General features: G+C 37.7%; 1 protein-coding gene across 1 annotated transcript in view; it reads right to left on the reverse strand.

Annotated features, from left to right (window-relative positions):
- The window catches only part of LOC131673252 (uncharacterized), a 1,160,519-nt gene that overhangs the window by 673,477 nt on the left and 463,255 nt on the right, over window positions 1–23,787 (reverse strand). Inside the window, exon 3 of the mRNA XM_058951130.1 lies at window positions 5,843–6,107. The gene's annotated coding sequence lies outside the window, so the exon portion shown is untranslated. The remainder of the gene's footprint in view (window positions 1–5,842; window positions 6,108–23,787) is intronic.

A 23,787-nucleotide genomic window follows, 5' to 3' on the forward strand; every position in this document is an offset into this window, starting at 1 on the left:
TGTTTGGAATGCATTCTCTAAATTTCACATTGATTCGACTTTCAACGAGGGCCAATGGGATCAAACGGATCCCGGAATCAGATTCAGGGACCTCGAAAACATGTAAAGATACCTTGTTCACTTTGAATGTGATGCATTTTATCATTTTGACCTTGACCTGACCTTGACCCTGACCTGACCGGGTTAAACTGACCTCGGATTCGAATTCAGCGACCTCAAAAACATGTAAATATACTGGTATATTTTATTTGCAATGCATTCTCTGAATTTGACCTTCATTTGACCTTGAACGAGAGCCAACCTGGTCAAGCGGACCCCGGAATCAGATTCAGCGACCTCGAAAACGTAAAGGTATCATGGTCTTGTCTTTCGCACAGGCCACTTTTTTTTTCCCGTGGGGCTGTGTTATCTACTTAAAAAAAAATTACTATAGAAATCCTTTTACCACTTCATCGCTCTCTGCCCAATCCATGCAAGAAACATCGATGTGAAACTTTTTCATTGATTTTACGTTTTAATGTACGCATATCGTTGCGTATTTGCTGTTATGATTAAGGCACATGGTAACTGATTTTAAATTTTCGAAAGGTGAATAGCCCCAATTATTTAAGTCAAAAACTTTGAAGCCATATTGTTCGAACCACCATTTTTTCAGATTTCCGGAAACGAAAATTTTTGTGGCATATTTGAGTGTATCTGTAATGATGAATTTATGCTCATCGTATTTAAAATCGCCAGAGTTCCATGTTAATCCATGATAGTAGAATTATAACCAGAGATTTTGTCACTTATATTTCTTCGTTAGTCTTCGCCATGGAAAGGAAGGTTTGATCAAGCGTACGAGTGGTTCCTCGTTGTAGTTGAGTGAAAGTATCGCTAACTCTTTCACAGCATGAGTTTTGCCAAGCATCACGAAGTCTTGCATAGCCACTACGGACTTCATCATTGTGATAGAAAGCTACTACTGAGCTGCTTAAGGAAAGAGTCAATTTTTTAACACCGCTGCCCTCTAAGAAATAATTTTCTTCACATCTCCATGTATTGGATTATACTCAACGATGCGATCATGTAGAATAAGACAATATTATGTAGTTCGTTCAGGAATATTTTCTTTGGTTTCGAATTCCAAGCGCACATCTACTGGAGCAGTTTTCAATGACTCGTTTTATTTTGAACAGTTATCACTATAAGTGGCATGTAAATTTTATATTCGAGTTTTTTTAGTATCGCTGTGACATCTTTACCGTAGTATATGTTTTGAAAATTGGCATACACATCATATAACATTGCTTACTGGATTTTACTGAATTCAATTTGGAGACTATCATATGCATAGCACTGAGAGTTGAGATACAGTTTTACATTTCTGATGTTACAATGATAAAATATAATGGCGTTTGAGTTTGGTTCATTTTTCCGAATAGTTTTTAAGGCTAAGGTGACGGAACATGGTTTCCCAACTGATTTGTCGTTTTAACTTTTCAGACGCGATTTGTGTTTGCAGGTAGAGCTGGATATTCGTACAGTTCCCAACTACGAAAACTCATTGAAATACTTCGTTCGCTTTTTAGACAGTCGAGTAGATATCTTTTCCTTGCATTCGATGCAGTCACATAGGACAAAAGCCATTCGAGCGTGTTACATCAATCTTGGATTCTTCGTAAGCTTCAACGTTGTTGACGGTCTTCTTCGTTCTATAAACTGTATTTACATCGGTACTCGACCTTTGATTGATGTCGCTTAACAGCTCTTGAGGGATGCTCCATCGACGGTCCTTTTGTTCAAAATTAAGCAGTTTCGGAACAAATTTTGCTGCTACACGTTTCATGTCCAAAACTTCCGAAAAAATTGCCTGGCATGAGCCAGCAGAGATGCCGACGTCTTCAATGACTCCTGTAATTTCATCAGTTATTGATGTGCTGGGGCGTCCAGAGTGAGGTTCGCCGTCGGTGTCTTCTCGGCCATCTTGAAAGAGTTTATAACACTTGTAAATTTTTTTTTGACTTAAAGTAGACTCACCGTATGCCACTGTGAATATTTCAAGTGTTTTGGAGCACTTAATTCTATTTTTTAAACAAAATTTTATGAAAACTCTTTGATCCACTGTCTTCGACAGCAGAAAATCACCGAGCACAAAAAATACGTCTAACTTTTCTGTCTCGCAAAGAAAAAGTAAAAATACGAACTGGCTGAAATTGCGAGCATTTGTGAGGGACATGCATACTAACATTATATAAAAAATATCGATTATCGAATCTACGTAGCTCGCCTAATTTAAAAATTCACTTTACTTTTTGAACATACCTCGTACATAGCCATGTGCCCAGTCATCTTTTGAACTTTGTCTCATGAGTATAAATTTCAAAGAACAAACTGTGAAACTTCTCGTAGAAAATTTTCACGTAATCCTGCGAGAAGATAGCAAACAAAGCCTTATTTTTTGTGGTGCGTCCAACCGTGGTAAGACCAACAATCTTTTGGCGCTTATCGCTCATCCCAATAGTGTTAGATTCAAAAACATTTACGTGTACTCGAAATCTCAATCAGCCAAAGTATAAATTATTGGAAGAGATGTGTTAAAGCCGATAGATGGAGTAATGTATTTTCTGTTTAAGGACCACGAATCTGTGATCGATCCCGAGCATGCACTACCTAATTTGATTATAATATTCGACGTCATCGACTGTGAGAAACAGGACAACATCCGTTTTTTCTTTTATATGGGCAGACATAGAAGCGTCGACTGATTCTATATTTCGCAAACGTATGCACGTATTCCTAAATATCTCGACAAGACGAAGCAAATATGAAACATATATATGACTATCATGTGAATTGTAATGTGACTTACAATCAATTTAAAGAAATTTCAGCAAAATGCTGGTTGCATGGTAAATAATCCTGATTTTCTCTGTTTGAGTTGCGGCGAGCGGGTTCGATTGGTGGAGCCAGGGGCTCTCAACGAAGAGATTGAACGTAGAGGAGAGACATACGAGAGGGTGGAAGAAACAGAGAAGCACACGTGTGGATTTTGAAGCGCGACCGTTTAGCGAAAGAGATCGGTAGTATGGTAACTGGTCAAAAGCATGAGCGCGTACAGGTTTTGGTTTGCTCAGTTACCGGATTTTTTGTCGATTGTTTTCGGTTGAGGATCGGTGCAGGCTTTGTCGCTGTCATAGTTGTAAGGATACGCACCTAGTGTGCATGGGTTCTATTAGCTGAGCTCGGCTCGGTTTCGGCGATCCACCTAGTAGCAGCCAAGAAGCAGACTAACAGCAACATTAGCAGCAGTAGTAGATCGGAAACGGCAGTTTGATTACGGCGGTTAAGATCGGTGCCGTTCATTCTCTCTTTCTCTCTTTCTTGCATGTTCAGGCACGCGTGCACTTACACAGATGTGGCCTGGCAGAAGTATATTTATTAACAAGATGCCTGGCAAAACTTATACTGTGAAAAGGTTAGCGATACTTTCTGTTATCTACAACGAAAAATCACTTGTACGCTTGTTCACACCTCCCTTTCCATGGCGAAGTCTAACGGAGAAATATAACGTAACTTCATGTGCACATCAAAACGTTAAATCAATGAAAAAGTTTCATATCGATGGTTGTTGCATGGATTGGGCAGAGAGCGATGAAGTGGTAAAAGAATTTCTATAGTGATTTTTTTTTAAGTAGATAATTTTTGGAATAACATGTATTTTTAAGAACATGTAGAATAAGATATATTTTTATCAATAAAAAGATTTTTTCCTATTAATACAAAAAAATATTTTTTTGTTTTATTAAACCATCCAAAAGAGCGAAATTCTTCGCTGACGGCAACAACAGCAGCAGCAGTAGGAGTTTATCTTTTTATAATAAATTTTGTATTTTTAGCAATAAAAAACAATTTATACAATAGAATTTAGATAAAACAATTATTTATTTATTGAAGTTGAGGTGGTGTATAATGATAACATGTGTACATATGATTATTAGTCCTTCTTTTCGTTATTGAACTGCCGATAGCCTTTTTGTCCAGAAAAATTATTAGTATTGCATACAAATTTGGAAATAGTTTGTTCCCATGTCGATGCTTGTTTATTCTTATTTTCGTCTGAGTCTTCTTGTGGAAGACGAGAGTCTTACTTTACTTTAGGGTAGCGATCCATTTTATTAGAATACTGGTTGATGAATAATTCGATGATTTTTACGCTGTGCTATTTATAGTAGCTTACAACCACCAAGGCTACAAATAAAAAAAAGTAATTAGGATTTTGTGTTGCAAATGTTTTTCATCTTGGATTTCACAGGTACTTGCACTTTTTTTAATTAGATCATCTTCGGTAGGTGAAACATACACACATGCCCGCACACACATACACACACGTTGAATTGTAAAAAGTTCATTTTATACTAATTATAATAAATATATAGAATAGAATTATTAGTTATATATATTAGCGGTTTTGGGCCCTATACCAATCGTGTAACCAATATACACAATAAGAATTGTCCGTGGTACTAGTGGTAGTGGCTCTAGCGCTAAAGCATCGGCCTGCGGATCTAGAGGACGCAGGTTCGATCCCCCGACCTATCCGTTTGTTTATTTCAATAAAATTTACTTTATTATGTCTAAAAATTTAACACACACACAACGAAATGAAACCGTAGAAAACAAAACGCACGAGCATCAGCTCAGAGAGCACATCAGCTCAGTAAAGGACAGGGAGAAGGTGGGTTGACATACCAAAGTGAAAATGCACGGGCATCATTTGAGGTGAGCTGATACTCCACTGAGCTTAGGCCTCTCTAATTTACCTACTAATATAAATATGAAACAATCAGAGTGAGATAGAAATATCAAAACGAACAGTTTAAGCAGAGCTAAGTAGACATACGAACAAAGTAAACACAAACAATACACTCGAACATATGATGAAGCAAGAATGATGTACAAAGAATGGATACTATGCTAAATTTTTTAACTGTATCAGTAAACAAAAGAGCATAACGATCAGTTCAAAACTCGCTGTGTGGAATACAAACGGTATAATAATATGCAGAGGCATATTATTAAAAGCATTTTTAAACTATAAAAATATATACATCGGGTTGATATCAGAAACACACTTTACAAGTAAAAATTAACATAATATACCAAACTACACTGTACATAAAATCAATCATTTGCTTAATAAAGCACTCGGAATACTGCAATCTTAATCAAAACAAAAATAAACCACTATATCCACATCTACACTAGTGAAATCTATTTACAAGCAACCAGTGTAATCATCAAGGATATAGATGGATCCATAACAATATCAGCTGTTTATTATCGTCTAAACAAAAAAATAAAAGAAAACGAGACTGACTTTTTCAATACACTTGGAAATCATTTTATGGTAGGAGGATCTTATTTTTGTCTTTATTAGTTTATCAATTTTGCAATGTAATTTTTTATTTGTTTAAAGAATTAATATTAAACAATGAATTTCGAAAAACAAAAAAAAAACGGTTACTTTTTGTCAAAAAGCAAATGATCCAATAATTAGTTTTACTGTTAGCCTATTAGTTCAAGCATGGGCTTTAATGGGTTAATGAAGCTCCTGGTATCCTCCTCCTTCCTTTATATTTTTTTTGTAACTTACTTCTTACATCGAATTATTTTATCCCATCTGAATTTCACGGCGCAGTCTTCCTTTTTTATTAACCGTCAAATCTGCTTTTTCGTCTTCATGTTTCGATTCTACTGGAGTTTATACGAGTTTCCGTTCCAATTACATTTTTTATAATTATTAATCAATTAAGTGATGGTATAATGAATTTTATAGACTTCATAAATATATTAAATTTACCTGAAGACTTCGTTAGATGTGATGGCAGTGGCAAGCTAGTGCTACTATTACATCCGATTGAGGTGCTATAGCTTTGTTTTTTTGACTCAACTTCATCTTCTTTACCTTTCTATTTTCTTTTTTCTTATTCTGCTCGTGCAACAGCTTGTTTCGTATAAACTACCTAAGCACAAGCGATGTCATGAAGCTTTTTTAAGTCTGCTTTTGCTTTATTCATATGGCTCTTGAAATTTCGCATTTTATAATTTGTGTAATCTCTAGGCATCTGTAAAAACAGAAAAAAAAAGAAAATAATGAAAATATAAATTTTCCATTACAACGGTAATCGATTCGATCAATCGATACATTCGCGATTCTGTAGCACTCGCGACGCTAGAGCGAACGTCTGACAGAGAAAGGGGGCGCGCGAGAGTTCAAAGTTTCAGTTAAGTGTCAGCTGTTGTGCGTTAGAGTACCGCCAAATAGATTTCCACTGCGCTTTGCCTTTTGATATCAAAAGTTTTCTGGGTTTTTTGATACGTGCGGGAGGGGTCGCATGCAGCAAACACAGCAGCAGAAAAACGCAACAGCAGCGAACAGAAGCATTAATTGTGTAGCAGTAACAGATCTTCGTGAACGAGGCAGCGTAGCTGGTTCCAAAAGAACATCAACATTCGATTTTCTTTAACAATTACGGCTGATCACCGTAATTGCATCGCAGGGAAGGTGTACATCCCTTTTTCTGCGCGACAAAATATGTACGAGAATATTTTGCCTATCGCGATCGTTTGTGTGTTCACGCCGAGCGTTAGTTTTCGCGGTCGAATTTAAAATTTTTACCCTCCCTCCCCCCGTATTATTGTAGCAATTTGTAAATCATTTTCAAGAGCATAAGTCTTTCAGCCCATCGAAGACTGTAGTTTAATAGACATAAACGATCTTGATTTTATTTGCCGCATTATGTTATTTTGTTCCCTTTTAGTTTAACGGATCCATCACCTGTTAAATTTTAAATCAATTTCATCTAGGGGATTAGTTTGAGTAAACATTAGGTCACTCACAACTAAGATAGATCGAGTGTCACAAGTCAGGTGACTTAAGGTGAGTTCAACTCTGTTGGAAAGAAGACATCAGAACGAAAGTATCAAACGTAAAGGCGAATACACGTATACTCATACGTGTTTAACGGAGCGGCGGTCAGCTCTGCATCGTGGGAGTTTGTTCTTTAATAAACCCATTTTGTACCAGCTAATCCATCCCGTTACACCATATAATAAATAAAATTGTTTTAATAAAAAAATATTTACCACTATTGTTAAGAGTTATTGTTCTATAACTCAAACTAGTTGAGATCCGTTCATATATATTGCATTCTAGCTTAGCGCTGTAATTGCTAGAAACTCTCGAAAGATTTGGGTGATATTTGATTGCTAGAATAAAATTTAATAGATAAAGAAAATTAATATTCCATATAATACAATAAGAATTTAGATACTTCCATTGTATACATATATACATGTATAAAACTATCGACAGCTGAGTTATATATGTATTTCCAAATATCCAAAAGGTATAATTAAATTTCGACAATGCTTTCGAGAGCACGTTTTGAGAAAAATTAAAGAAACTACAGCTAAACTCATCCCCTCATGTAGAAGGAAAAACTTCCTCTCTTTTATTTTTTTAATCAATATTTTTCCTTACTGCAATAAAGAACGTAATGATAAAGTCTAAAATCCATAGGTGTTAACAAGGTGCCGTATTATGTTAAAATCATTTACCAATGCATTAGTAGTTAGTTGTGAAGAGTGTCCTTACTAAATATTGTATATCATAAATACTAGAATCTTATTGAAACTCTCTAGCAATTACCTTATCAGTAGCAATTATCTTATTTTATATATTTTATATGGGCAGTCCTATCATGTCTAATGGCTAGAAAAGATATATCTTAGCCGAAACGTCGAAAAAGATCTTTATCACGGTAGGAGTGCTCTCTCTCGCCATCATCCCTTTCAATAGGGCCTTACTTACAGTAGAGCACACTATAGCCGTCACTATAGCCCTCGCTCCTGCTCTCACATTATTACAGAACTATCGTAACCGATCGCGAGACTAATCAATATATATATATAACTAAACGCGGGAGTGATTAAAATTATATTCAATTTATTGTAGGAATAATGCATCCATCCCACAATAAATTCATTAAATATTCTATCATTACGTCATCCTCTAACTCCCATCAATCCCATGATATCTCCGCCAGCCCTTATCGTTACATGATGTCTTCCACCAGCTTGCACCGTTACGTAACGTCTCCTGTCAGAATAAACATAGCATATCTACTCTCTAGGTTCACAAGCTGGCTCTCTGCCATTGCACCCACTGTGACGCGTACCTTGTACAATTCTCAGTGTGTATATAATAGCTAGATATTTCGCATAGGACTCAAGCGCGTGTTAGCTCTCACTCGTTCGAATTCAGCGTGGCTTCGTGATATGAATAGTGTTTTTTTCTTTACAGATCAACTTTTCTGTTCATCCTTCTTGTTAAATATCTTTTTAACGAGGTTGTGTGGGTGACCACTGGTCTCTACTAATTGAACTGTACTATGGTAAAGGGACAGTCAACCTTCTGGATGGCTAATTTTGATGAAACTTGGTAGGTCTCCTTCTTTTCTACATAAAGGAAGTTTCTAAGAAGAATTCCATCCAATGGGCCCTCTGGATAAAGATATCGATAGGCCAATATTCAAAAAATGCTATATTTTAAGAAAAATACACTATTTTCAATATACGAGTACGAGGGGGGTCAGTAAATCTTTACAAAATCCAAGGTATAGTACTCGTCACGCTTAAATTATGATGTTTTTGGCAAGCAATACTGCTAATTAGATATCATACAAAGTTACAGCTCGATTCATTAAGTTGTTTTTTATGAGCGTGGGTTGAACAAAAAGTTATTGGTTTATTTGAAAAATGGAAAAAACAGAGTTTCGAGCGGTGATAAAACATTTTCATTCGAAAGGCCTTACATCAAAAGAAATCTCAGTTGAGTTGAACGCCGTACATGCCAAATCTGCCCCTGTGTTTAAGACTGTTTATAACTGGGTAAATGAATTTAAACAACAAAAGATGAACCTCATTCAGGACGCCCCGTAGAATTGAGTACGCCCGAAATGGTCAACAAAATCCACGATATCGTGTTGAGTGGTAGAAGAATAAAATTGTGAGAATTAGTTGAGGCCACAGGGGTATCAAACGGTAGAATCATTTCAATTTTGCATGAAAAATTGGGGATGAAAAAAATATCAGCAAGATAGGTGCCGCGTTTGCTCACTATTGAAAATAAACGAACCCGCGTGGTCACCTCTGAGGCTCTTTTGGCACGCATACGTCGTGCTCCGGAAGACTTTTGGCGTCGACTCGTAACTCTAGACGAAACATGGGTACACCACTACACTCCTGAAACCAAAGAACAGTCCAAACAATGAATTACCGCAGGAGAAACATCCCCAAAGAAGACAAAGACAGTAAAGTCAGCTGGCAAGATTATGGCCACGGTTTTCTGGGATGCGTATGGAATCATCTACATCGACTACTCGGAAAAGGGCAAGACTGGACAATATTATGCGTCAATATAAGGTTAGCTGAAAGAAAAAATCAGAAAAAAACGTCCTCACTTGAACAAAAAAAATGCCTCTTTCTTCAAGATAATGCTCGAGTTCACACGTGTGCAGTTTCGATGGCAAAAAATTAACGATTTAAAGTTCGAATTAATTGACCATCCACCATATTCTCCTGATTTGGCTCTCAGTGACTTTTTCTTATTTCCTAACCTTAAAAAATGGCTTGCCGGACAACGATTCATGTCGAATGAAGAAGTCATCGCCGAAACAAATGCTTATTTTCAGAGTTTTCAGAAATAATATTTTTCTGATGGCTTAAAATAACTGTAAGTCCGTTTAATAAAATGTATCAACCTTCAAGGAGATTATGTCGAAAAATAAGAAAAATTACATACGCAAAACTTTTATTTCCTTCTTTTTGTAAAGACTTATTGACACCCCCCCCCCCCCTCGTATTCAAAACAGCAGTTAAAGAGCAGACCGGTAAACCACATTGACGATAAAAATAATACACAGGATCGAGAAACCGCCTGACCATTGTAAGATTTGTTTTGATTGGCTATATTTTTCAATGGTGTATATAAATAAGGTCTGGATAATATGCTGGATACATGATATCGATAAGAAATAAAATGCAACGATATCGTAAGACAGCTTAGCTAATCTAATATATAGATATACAGATCAAAATTGAAATAAAAAAATTCTTACTGCATACCTTGCCATAGGGCAAAATTACTCCATAAGTCTCTTGGTCAAAATAGCTGATTTTGAAAGAGAAAAGAAGGTGCTTGAGCATTTATCTGAGGCTCGTGATAACATCAGACGTAAGCGTTACCGAATAAAACCTAACAAAGCTAATTTAGAGAATACATTAAATAAAAATTTTAAACTAATGGTTCATCCACTGAAGAAACTTGTGGAAGTAGCTATTGATAAAACTAACGCTATTACTGGACAGGGAACGAAGAAGGAGGAAAAAATTAGATTTCGAATCAAAAACAACAGCTGACAATCTCTATAAATCTCAATATTTCAATAGTACTGTTAAAGAATTAAATTATATATTGCAACTGCTTGATACTACGTTTGAATCTGTTATTTTTATTGATGGTGTAGACGAATTTGATAAGACTGCTGAATCATCATTTGATACAGCTGCAATAAATTTAGACAAAATTAGTTGAAATGCAAAATACAGAACAACAACAACTATTGAATGATTAGATTGTAGAAAACTATGTTCGACTATTCCATGAACCTCAACAGAGATGTAATTTCGACAAAACATTTCGTATTCGCTTGCAAAAAAATACATGTAATAGGTAATTCTCCAATTTACTTTCGAAAACGATAACGTGACTATGAATGATGAAGCGTACCGTAAGACGTCTGGTTTAATGGAACGTCTCTTTCGTAAAGAATCTAATTCTAAATTCATCAGTCTATCGGATATTGAAAATTATATAAAAATTCTTGAAATCACTAACGTTCATCGTAAGAGATATGAAACAAATGGAAAATATCGCGATAAGCATGTAAATAATTTAAAAAAGTATATTGGTCTAAATTTATATTTGAGTGGTAGTTCAAGAAGCGAAAATCGACTATTGATGGAAGAGGTCTTTTTTCTAACTATAAAATAGCAAGAAAAAGAACATTTTTTGATTATGTATATTAGGATGATCCAAACGAACTCGAGATTGCTTATAGCCGAACAAATTGTTGGTAATCCTAGTCATGATAATGAAATTCATTCAATCACTGAAAAATTACGTGAAGCTGACTATATATATTAAGAGAATCCTAATTATTCCTCAGTAATAAAATGAGTGTTGATGTATTTAGTCGTAAATTGAATAAAAAGGAGAGTAATCAAGGTCCTTCTGGTGTAGGCTATAAAATTACTAAAGACGGACAATACAATATGGATGACAAAAGAATGTAATATAGCCGATCCGCAGTAGAGTAACGGTGCGGTAAACTTACGAACGTTACGAAGAACTAGTGAAGCTGACGTTACGCCGCTTAGGACTAAAATAAATAATCTTAAACACTCTAAATATAATAAGGTCGGAATTGCAAGCATATCGAGCACCGATTATACATTTACAAGAAACTACTAAGTAGAAAGATTTAAAGAATATATCGTTTGAATTTATGTATCAATAATAATAAATATATTGAAAATGAAATATCAGAGTAGTTGAAGTTATACAAACCAGCACGTCGAAACTATTCACGTGGAAAAGTCGATATATAATACGTGGAATAGATGAGACATGGCAAGCACCATAGATTTCAATGGAATTTTAGTTGTTTATATATTTTCAGAAAAACAAGAGATGAACATTATTTTATATAGCGATAAATGTTTTAAAGAGGTGAAAACAATTCCGGAAATTTGTTTTTAAAGTACATTTTTCAGGGTATCTCTCTTTCTCCGTAGCAAATTTCCAAATTCAACTGGAAATTGATTATTACTAGTCAACAAAATTATACCAATCTTCAAGAGATTGCATTCCCTAACTATGGTAAGGGTAGATGTGATTAAAAAAAGATTTTTTTTTTTAAACTAAAAACGAAATTCAACAATAGTGGTACTGTTTTATTTGGAATGACGTTGAATACTAAAGTAGACTGGTATGCATAAACTATCCTTAATTTTCATTGAAACCAAATGCCGTAGTTATCTGATTTATGTGCTATATGGATATATTATAGAAAGTCTAAAAGTACTGACGTATTTTATATGTAATGATTAATTTTCTAGCAGAATTAAATCTACTTGTAAAGTTTATTGGTAAAAACCGTATTTTTTTGATTGGTATAATTTATTATTTTTTAATCTGATCGACTTTTTTAAGGGATTTTTAAGTATGTATTGAAATGGAAAACTCTCGTCACCGAGGAGTTAAAACTGCACTTTTGACAATTATAACAAAAAAACTTATCGTTTAAATAAAAATGTATTCCACGTGAATTAATTTTTTGTTTTAAACTCTATGTAAAGACACGCTAAAGACCAACTTTCAATTATCCAAATGAATCTCTTCCAGATGAATACATTCATAGTTTTGATTAGCTAAAATAATTATTCTTGAATTTAAATTCTTCAACCCGAAATATTTTAATGTGAAATTTCTGAAAAGTCACAAGTACTATTGTTAATTATAAATACCATTTTAGAGCCATCAAGTTATACTTTTATGTTATATAAAAATAAACATTTACAAGATAAAACAGATACACTATCAAAAATTATTGTATATAAATAATTTTCTTAATAAACATTCGCTTTTTTTTAATGTTGTACCACAATTAAAATTATATCTGTGGTCGCATGAGTGAATCGAATAAGTGATTTATTTATGATTTGACGATTGTTTTTTCTATCTTTAAAGTTAAAAAAATATATTAGACAGACTAACTTATTCGATTTTTATCGTGATTTTGGCAGATTTAAATTGGTTTTTCATTTTTCATGTAAATTATCGATCTTGATAATAGTAACACTCAAATATGAAGAATCCGATGTTAACTTAATTTCCATACAATTGTCGCTTATCAGATTCTGCCAAGCAGCCATATGTATATAAATACAGGTATTTTTGCTGCGTATCTTTAGATATTTACAAACAATGCCTATTTTCTTTCGTCACAGTCAGTGCCACGATTTGTCACGGGCGAGTTGCACATATCGTTGTTAGTCAGGTGCCCATTTTTTTTCAAAACATTATTCTGACTATTATTCTTAATAATGCTTAAATAGTTACTTTAGTATTCAAACAGTTTATTTCTTGTGAGAATTTGTTGAAAAGAAAGAAAGGTTGAGTAGAGAAATTGACTTGCATGAAAGTTTTGGAACAAATAAGTTAGTTTTGCCTAGAATTTTGTATTTATACTTATACACAATATAGATTTCCACGCATCATATTATGGTTCTATATGATTATTATAGTACAACAAGCTTATTTCTTTGTGTGCTTACAAAAAAGTTTTGCCTAAAAGTATAGAAATAGAGATAACTTTTGACTATTTAAAATTCTCAAAGAGCATAATATGTGCATCTAAAATTCTTTAAAAATCATTTATAGTAGGTAAACTAGAGGGGCATCAACTCAGAGGGGTATCAGCTCACTGAGTTGAAGCGTGTGAGTTGAGGTGTGTGCATGTTTACCTCACCCCCCCCCCCCTGCTGATCGGCCCGTGCGCTGTCGACTCACCTCCCCCCCCTCCTACTAAGTTATACCGGTGCGTTCTACGCACTCCCCCTCCCCTACTGAGTTGATCTGATGTGGCGTATACCGGTGCGTTCTACGCACTCCCTCTCCCCTACTGAGTTGATCTGATGTGGCGTGCGTTCTCTGCATTTCCCCCTCTCCCACTGATTTGATTCCTATGCACTGCGCGCGCGTTCTGTGTTACGCGTTTTGATTGTTTTATTGTGTGTGTGTGTGTGTGTGCGCGCGCGCGTATTAAAAATTTTTAGATTTATCTGAAAAAAAACGGATGGATCGGGGGATCGAACGCGCGTCCTCCGGATCCGCAGGCCGATGCTCTACCGCTAGAGCTACAGCCACTGTTACCACGGGCAATACCGTATTGTGTATACTGGCTACACACGCGATTGATATGTGGGGGGGGCGGCGCCGGCTGCTGCTGCTGCTGCTGCTGCTGCTGCTGCTGGGGAGGGCCCAAGCGCTAATACAATAAATTTTAATAAATATTATAAATAGATATTTATTATATAGATATATTATCAATGTGTGTGTGTGTGTGTGTGTCTGATCGCTGAAATTAGAAAAGATATATTATTAATAATTATTTATAAGAAAAGACATTATTATTAATAATTATTTATTATATAACAAAATATAAAAAATCTACAAAAAAATACAAAAAATCTACAAAAATGTATAAAAAAAACTAACGCCTAGTTTTCGCCATCATCATTATCATCGGCGTCGTCGTCGTCGTCGTCGTCGTCGTCGTCGTCGTCGTCAGCGGTGAAAAATTTTGCAATTTTATACCGCGGGGCGCCGTCGACGGTTTCGTCCGTGACGCGCAGGCGCTTTTTCCCCGCGATGCGGAGACTCTGCATGAGCGCCGTTGTGGGTAATTCCGCGGGCGATCGAGAAGGCTGCCTACTCAACGGAGCTGGCGACGGCGACCGAGAAGGCTGGCGCACAGCGGGGGAATCTTCGGGACTGCTCGACCTCGATGCGAATAATCTTCGCACCACCTGTCTGACCGGCCCGTTCCGATCGACGTGCCGCCTGCTGCCGCGCTGCGGTGGTAATTCCACCCACTGCGGCTGCCGACTGCAGCGACCAGCGGCGCAGTGTGCGCACTCCCAGCCCTCGCATACTGGCATGGTGTTGTTGTGATCGCCGACCTGCAACAAAAAAATGAAAAAAAACTTAGAACATACTACTGCCGATTAAAAAAAAAAGAAAAGAGAAAAAAAGAATCATACCTGTTCTCGTTGGCGGCAGGACGTCTCTTGTATCGCTGGTGGTGAAACTAAGTTCACCAAGAGCGGCTGTTGTGGCGTTGTGATGTCGATGATCACGGGTGCTCCTCGAGGCGTCACCAGGTCGACGCATGTCACGCTTCGTGATGGTGGTGGTGGTGGTGGTGGTGGTCGACGCGAGACAATCACCTCGCAGACCATCTCCACGTCGTCGTCGTTGTCGTCATCAGACCTGCAAAAAAAAAGATTCTTTATTTTGAAAAAAATCATTTCATATATCTATCTGTATAATAAATATTCAACTTACACATTCACCGTTGAAGACGATCGGGAGCGTGGAGACGGTGGCGGTAATTCGAGTGGCGCTGTCCGATGCCTGCTGTAATCGGAAACACTTGTATTTATATTATGCCGATAACGCGACTACGACGACGAAAACCGGACATCGCAAAATAAGAAATTTTAAGTACGTGAGAGAAAAGAATGTTAAATTTAAAATTGAAGTATATACTCTCTCTCTCTCTCATATACACACGTACATACATATTATATAACGAATAATACTTTTACATTGATAAATTGATAAATTATCTATATAAAATTTTATCAATTTATTAATACAATATTATTAGATATATAATTGTGTTATTAGTATACAGAAAAAAAGAACAGAACCTCTTTTTTTAATTTAAAAACTTATATGCTCTTATTATTTTAAAAAAATTTATGTATAACTAATACCATTTTATTAATAAATTAATAAAATTTAAATATAATTGTGTTATTAGTATAATGGTATTAATTATAAAAAAACAGAATGAGAGAGAGGGTAAAAGAGAATGAAAAAAAAAATGTACTTGCAATATTAAAGGTGGAGGTGTCAGCGGCATCCGAATGGTTGCCGCTTCGTGGATGTCGTCGTCGTCGTTCCTCCTCCTCGGCGAAGGTGTTCGCGGCTGCTCGACGACGACTTCGTCCACCGCTGCTTCTTGCACCGGTAAATCGATCAATCCGAAGACTTCATCTTCGGAAAGATCTATGTCCTCGCCCAACGCCTCGATTGCTTCATTCAGTGCGTCTTGCCACGACGCATCGTCCAACGAAAACAAATTTTCCAACCGTTCATCACTCATTTTACTTCACTGAACACTTCACTTAATTCCACGACAAAAAAATCACAATAACGTATCGTTGCAAGGCGTTCGAATTTTTATTCATCTTTTGAAACACTAGCCGCGTTTTGGTCATTGGTCGAAGATTTGGGAGTAGGGATGCGAGACTACGCGACAGCACTGATTTTGTCGCACGCATAAGACAATCATAATTAGTGGTGGGAGTAGCTAATGAAAATGTGATTAGTGCGGAGAAGAGACGCCAATGTGTATTAATATAGGATCGCGATAGCCCGTACGCTCTTTATTTCTCACGCAACGGACGAAGAGTAGGTGGTGGCAAGCCGTTGGTAGTGACAAGTTGCAAGCGAACGAACGATCGGCCCTTTTCTGGGCCACTTTTTTTTTTTTTTCAAGTTGACGAAGCTGTACAATCCCAACAGTTAATCGATATCATGATCAATTTCAAACAGCACTTTTCAGTGCTAAATTTTCAATAAAAAAAATTTATATTATTTTTTTATAATGCAGCACTTTTCAGTGCTATTCAAACGTATGGTTAAATATAACATAGACTAACTATTTGTTTAATAAAAAAACTTATATAATTTTTTTTAAAAATCAGCACTTTTAAGTGTTATTCAAACGTATGTGCAAATATATCGTAGACGCAAAGGTAAGTACTAAAACAATAACAATTTGAAATTACGAATAAATTCAACCTTGTGTTTTTCTTTATTCTTACCCCCCCCTCCATTTTCAGCGAAACGAGCAGGTAAGTATAAGGTAAGTATTTTTTTAATTAGTTAAAAAATATACAAAATAAAAATATTTCCTTTAATTCAGTGTACAAAATAACACTAAAAAAAATGATAATTTTTTTCCTAAATCATAAAATAATATACAGTTAGTATGCACTATCTTTAGAAAGAGCGACAATGACTCAGACGGTAGAGCACTGTCGTATAGATGCAAAAGAGGCTAGGTTCGATTCTCCTGTATATCTATTACCGAAAGATTATTACGAGAAAAAAATTCGATAAATAATGTTACTAATTATTTATATGTAAATTGTCAACAATTAAATTCATCAGAAAGCATAGGTAATTTCTTATTAATTAAAAATAATTAAAATATCGTTATTAAAAATCAGTGCGTATATGCGACAGTTTTAAATGACGTCACTCGCATCGGCTGTTGAGTCAATTCCCCACAAGTTGTATGCTTTACATACGCATAAACGTGCGCACGTGTATGTATAACTCATAAAAATTAAATGAATTTTTTTATGCAAGTATGGCATGTATGGAATGAATGGAATGTATGGCACGTATTGCATGTATGGAATTATTACGCGTGCACACGTGTATGTATAACTCATAAAAATTAAATGAATTTTTTTATGCAATGTATGGCATGTATGGAATGAATGGAATGTATGGCACGTATGGCATGTATGGAATTTTTTAATGGAGGATGGAAGGGGAAATCTCAATCGTTCGTTATAAAAATGAGCTGCATCTCATCAGCAGTCGCATTCGCATCCAGAGTGAACTAGTGTAAAGTGTTAAAGAAAAAAAGGTTATACGAACATTCTACAATGAGCTCCAACAAGATTGACTATAGGTAATTATTTGTTTTATTGTTTATAAAACATACTTATATATTTTTTTTTCAATATTTTTTTTATTTGTGTAGATTTGAGCAAGCGAGGCTGGATAGCTTCACGTTTTAATGGACATGTGCACACGTACGACCAGCAGATCTTGCTGCGGGCGGCTTTTATTATACGGGGCAGATCGATCAAGTGCGCTGTTTTGAATGTGGTATGGAAGTCTGTCGTTGGGAAGAAGGTGACGACCCTATGACGGAACATAAGCGCTGAGATGGGGGCTGCCTTTTCATTCGTAACAGAAGTTGCGGCAGGGTGCCGATCGGATCGAGCCCCGTACCGGTACCTCCTCGAAGAAAAAGATGTTTGTGGACCGTATAAGCTCGAGTATCGGGCAGCAACGGCGTGCGCAACAACTAGCCCACCTTCGAGTACAGACGAGCCTCCGTTATCGTTATCGATTGAGGGTCTTGTTACACAGCTTTTTTCCGATTTACATTTGACGGAGAAATGTGCTTCGAAAACCATAGCAAATGCAACTGTTGGTATGGTATCTGTTTGCGAAGAATTTGTACGCGGTTATAAGAAGAGTATCGATAAACAAAATGAAAAAATGAATAAAATTCGCGAAAGGGTTGAAAAGTCTCAGCGAGATATAGGCAATATTTTGCGTCAACTTGAAATTACCAGATGTAAGATATGTTTGGATGCTAGGGTCGCTGTACTTTTTTTACCTTGTGGACATATCACTGTATGCATGGATTGTGCATCAAGAATTGACGATTGTCCAATATGTCGTCAAACTATTAGCAAACGCGTTCGTGCTTATTTTGCGTAAATTTGTTCTTGTTTGGTTTTAATAAAGTTCCTATTATTTTTAAAAAATGTTTGTGTACTTTTTTTCTCTTTTAATCTAATATTTTTTTGTATTTTAATGTTATATTTTTTTGTTTCTAAAATTTATATATTATAAGTGAGTAAAAACAAGGATTGATCGATACGTTAATTTTTAAAATTTATTTTTCAAACTTAGATATAAAAAAATCAAATTACATATCACGACTTTTGCGAGTGAGCATCCATCTACTGATAGCCAGCGCGTTTTTAAAGGCACACGGTGGATTTGATAGATACGCGTTGTGGTTACTGCATACGGAAATGCTATCGTTTGAAATATTCTTGAGTGATGGACAACCCAAATCTTCAACGTTAACCACAGTCGTTCTGTAAAAAAAATCATTAGATATCATTTTTTCTCTTTAAGATGATAGGCGACGAAAAGACACTTACTGTGCATTGGTCAACAAATTTCTCAGCCATTTTGTTTTTTCAAGACCTTTGACAAAAATAGTTGCTCCAAAAAGTGTTTTTTTGATTATTTTTCCAAGATCGTCGTACGGTAAATCGTCAGATTCCCACGGAATACCATGAAAATTTCTCGCTAACCACCGGTTTTCACACTGATTTTTCTTTAATAACCACTCCCATGGGTAAGGTTGATTAAACAGAAGCACCGATGGAGTTGGATCTTCCAGAGGACAAACAGCAATCTCCTTGAATACGAATTCGTTTAAGCTAGTTTTGAAGCCCTGTACGTCTACAACAAAATCCATCGTAGTAACTGAGGAATCGACGTCGACGACTGCGTCAATACAGACGAATGAATGTCTTTTTATACTGAGCTTGCACTTGTTGATGCCCCACTATAATTTTTCGATCAATCACAATCGTTCACCCCCCTCTATACTTTTTCCAACCAATCAGCATTGACGAGTAATGAATATAACTCGATGGATTTGTCAAATCTGCTCAGTTGAGTAACTAGCATCATGGCTGAGTATTTCAAGAACACAGCTTTGTTGCTCTTGCGCGCACATCGTCTGGCGAATGCAGGTTGTGCTAGTGTCGAAGACATCGAAAGATGGTTGTCACTGGGTTCATTGGCTTTGCGCAAAGCCGATGAGCTTTCTCGTTCGCCTAGCTTGATCGTGTCTGGCAAACAGAAGCTGCAGGCAGCTATGTGCATGATTAGAAGCGTTTTACATCTGCTAAACGAATACAAGAGTAGGCTGTTGGCACAGCCCCCCATTGCCACCTCATCGATTGCCGAACCTGTGGTGAGCAAGCATAGCGAACAATCCATATACGAACCTCTCGTTATTTTAGATGTAGTTGGTGAAGGTCTCGAACCGGCTAGTACTACTACTACTACTACTACTACTACTACTACTACTACTACTACTACTACTACTATTACTACTACTACTACTAATACTACTACTTCTACTACTACCACTACACCGGCTGTCGTTAATCCAGCTCAAGACTAAACAGTTCACTGGAACGACATCAATAGTGCGTTCAAAGGCAGAATAAAAACAGTCTGAAACATCTGGATTTGAATGCGTTTTTGAGGCATGCCAAACCATTATTCCATGCTCAAATTAAGGAGACCTTGAAGAAAGATAGTTCTTTAAAAGTTAATGCCGTACTGGATGCCGAGTATGCAGTCGAAAAGAATAATTGCGATGAAAAGCTCGATGTGAAGCATTTCAATACAAAGATGGCGCCGATATACCTAACCACAGACATAGACGAGTGGTTCGTCGAAAACGTTTTACAACCAATTAGTAAGAGCACGGAAGAATTTCAAGAGCAAGACTCAGGCTGGTCTCTTCGCGTTATATTAAACTTAACCGTAAATATCAGCAAGTACAATCCTATGAGAGTTGGTTATTACGTTGAATTGACCAAGCCTGTTAAAAATAAGAAAGCCTGTGTGAACGTGCGGAACAACGATAACGAATGCTTCAAGTGGGCCATCCTTTCGGCGTTACATCCAGTCGCAAGGAATGCATGCCGTGTCACTGCCTATACTGCCCATCAAGATAAATATAATTTCAAAAATCTATCATTTCCGGTACACCCGAAAGAAATCGTGAAATTTGAAAAGCAAAACAACGTTTCAGTGAACGTGTACTTTTTAAATTTGAATAATGGATCCTACGATGTGTTGCCGCAACATTTGACCGATGAGAAAAAAGACAGGCATGTGAATCTTCTTCTAGTGGAAAATTATTATATCGATGTAAACGAAAAGCAGCAGCAGCAAATGGAACGTCCCGGTATACCATACAAAGTGCACTACGTTTGGATAAAAGACTTATCTCGATTGATGTATCGACAGTTGTCATTTCGCAAATGTAAGTCGTACATATGCGATCGTTGCTTGCACTATTTTCTAACTGAAGAGAGATTGAAAACGCACGAGATCGACTGTAAAAATGTGAATATGTGTAAAATTGTGCTTCCCAGTGTCAAGGATAAATATTTACAATTTGAAAACTTTAAAAATGAGTGCGCGGTACCGCTCGTCGTGTACGCCGATTTTGAGAGTCTCTTGGAAGCGGTATCCAACGACGAGCGGATCTATCAAAGTCATAAACCGTACAGCGTTAGCTTTTTCGTCAAGTGTAGATACGATGACTCTCTTTCGCGTTATCGAAGGTACAGACAGAAAACCGTCAATGACGTTGCTCCGGCCAAGTGGTTCGTTCGCAATCTTCACGATTTGGCCAAGTATCTACAAGAGTTGTACAGAAGCCCGCAGCCTATGGAAAATTTAACGTTTCAAGAGGCATTTAGCTTTCTTCGTGCTACGCTATGTCATATATGTAATAGGCCTTTTGTCGAGAATGAAAAAAAAAAAAAAGACAGAAAAGTTCGCGATCATTGTCACTTTACGGGAAAGTATCGTGGAGCTGCTCACAGCACGTGTAACATTGCTTATCAAGAATCGCGAACTATACCTGTTTTTTTTCACAATCTCAGCGGATACGATGCGCATCTATTTATCGGGGAAATCGCGAACGAATTTCCCGGTCGAGTGAGCCTCATTCCTCAAACCAAGGAAAAATACATATCTTTTACGAAGTACGTGGAAGGTACCGATATAAAGCTGCGTTTCGTCGATTCGTTTCGATTTATGGCGTCTTCGCTCGACAAACTATCGTCGTACTTGGAAAAACACGATATTCTAGAGCGACATTTTCAGCAAGATGACGGATACACACTGCCGCAGATTGCCCTACTCAAGAGAAAAGGTGTATATCCGTATGACTATGTATCGTCGTTTACAAAACTCGAGGAGACGACGACGCTTCCACGAAAGCAAGATTTTTACAGCAGTCTGTACGATTCGGATATCAGCGACGAGGAGTACAGTCACGCGGAAAACGTTTGGAGAACGTTCGACATCGCCGATCTCGGCAACTATTCGGATTTGTATCTCAAGACGGACGTTCTCTTGTTGGCCGAAGTTTTTGAAAATTTCAGAGCCAAGTGTCGAACGGCGTATCGTTTGGATCCGGCCCACTACTATGCGACGCCCGGACTGAGTTGGGACGCCATGTTGAAGTATACGGGTGTAACGTTGGAGCTCTTGACGGATATCGACATGCTCATGTTTGTCGAGCGCGGCATTCGCGGTGGAGTTAGCCAGTGTTGTAATAGGTACGCTGCCGCGAACAATCCATACATGGACGACGACGACGACAACAACTACGATCCACATAAAGATGACAAATATTTGATGTATTTTGACGTCAATAACCTTTACGGTTGGAGTATGACCGAGCCACTTCCTCTCGGTGATTTCGAATGTTGCGACATTGACGCCGCCGCCAACTTTTCCATCGATATTCCCGATGACTCAGCCTTCGGTTATATACTCGAGGTGGATTTGGAGTATCCAGAAGAAATTCACGATGCGCACAGAGATATGCCATTTTGTCCGGAGCACAAAGCCGCTCCGGGATCCAAGCAGAAAAAGCTCATGACGACTCTCCATGATAAGGAGCGTTACGTAATCCACTACAGAGCTCTAAAACAAGCAATAGGGCATGGCTTGCACCTCGCGAAGATACATCGGGTTTTAACGTTTAAGCAGAGCCCATGGCTCAAGACGTACATCGATTTGAATAGCGAGTTGCGTAAACGAGCGGCAAACGAATTCGAAAAAATGCTGTACAAACTGTTCAACAATGCGGTGTACGGCAAGACCATGGAAAACGAGAAGAAACACATCGACGTGAAGTTGGTGAACAAGTGGGAGGGGCGATACGGTGCCGAGGCTCTGATAGCTCGACCAAATTTCCACAGTAGCGACATTTTCAACGACGAACAGGTGGCGATTCAACTGTTGCGTACGGAAATCACCGTGAGAAAACCCATTTACATAGGTCTCGCTGTTCTCGACTTGTCCAAGACGCTCGTGTATCGATTCCACTACGACTACATGCTCGGTGCCGCCATTGGCGAGGAGCGTTGCAAGCTTCTGTACACCGACACGGACAGTCTCGTGTACGAGATCCCCAATGTAGACATGTACGAGGTCATGCGTCGTGATATTCGCGAATTCGATACGTCGGATTTTCCAGAGCCGAATCGCTTCGCGATTCCCAGAGCCAATAAGAAGGTGGTCGGCAAGATGAAGGACGAGAACGCCGGAATGCTCATGCTCGAGTTCGTGGGACTCAGAAGCAAAATGTACAGCGTGAGAGTTCGGAATAGAGATGCGATAAAGAAGGCAAAGGGGATCAAGAATTCGGTGCTGAATACCACGATTACGTTCACCGACTACGTCAAATGTCTCCGAGAAAATGTGATTTTGAGCCTACAGCAAAAGTTCATCAGATCGCGTCATCATCAATGGTACAGCGAGAGACAAACAAAGATCGCGCTCAGCGCGCACGACGATAAACGCTTCTTGCTGCCCGGAACCACCGATACGCTTCCTTGGGGCCATTACGGCATTCCATTGGTGGAGAGGGAGGGGCGGATAGAGGCGTTGGGAATGATCGCAGTCGAGCCAACGGTCGCTGCTGCCGCCGTCGACGCCGCCGCGGCCGCCGCCACCATCGAGCCGCCAACCGCCGCCGTCGAGCCGCCGGCCGCCGCCGCCGCCGCTATCGAGCCGCCGTCGCCGAAAAAGAGCGGAGTGGGGGACGGGTTATATCAATCGAATATCTTCTTTATTAGAAAATCTCTGGTTAGAACTCTACTATCATGGATTAATATGGAACTCTGGCGATTATAAATACGAAGAACATAAATTCATCATCACAGATACACTCA

Source organism: Phymastichus coffea, unplaced genomic scaffold (genome assembly GCF_024137745.1).
Source record: "Phymastichus coffea isolate CEN01 unplaced genomic scaffold, Cenicafe_Pcof_1.1 PCOF00013, whole genome shotgun sequence".
In the NCBI taxonomy this organism is placed as follows: domain Eukaryota; kingdom Metazoa; phylum Arthropoda; class Insecta; order Hymenoptera; family Eulophidae; genus Phymastichus; species Phymastichus coffea.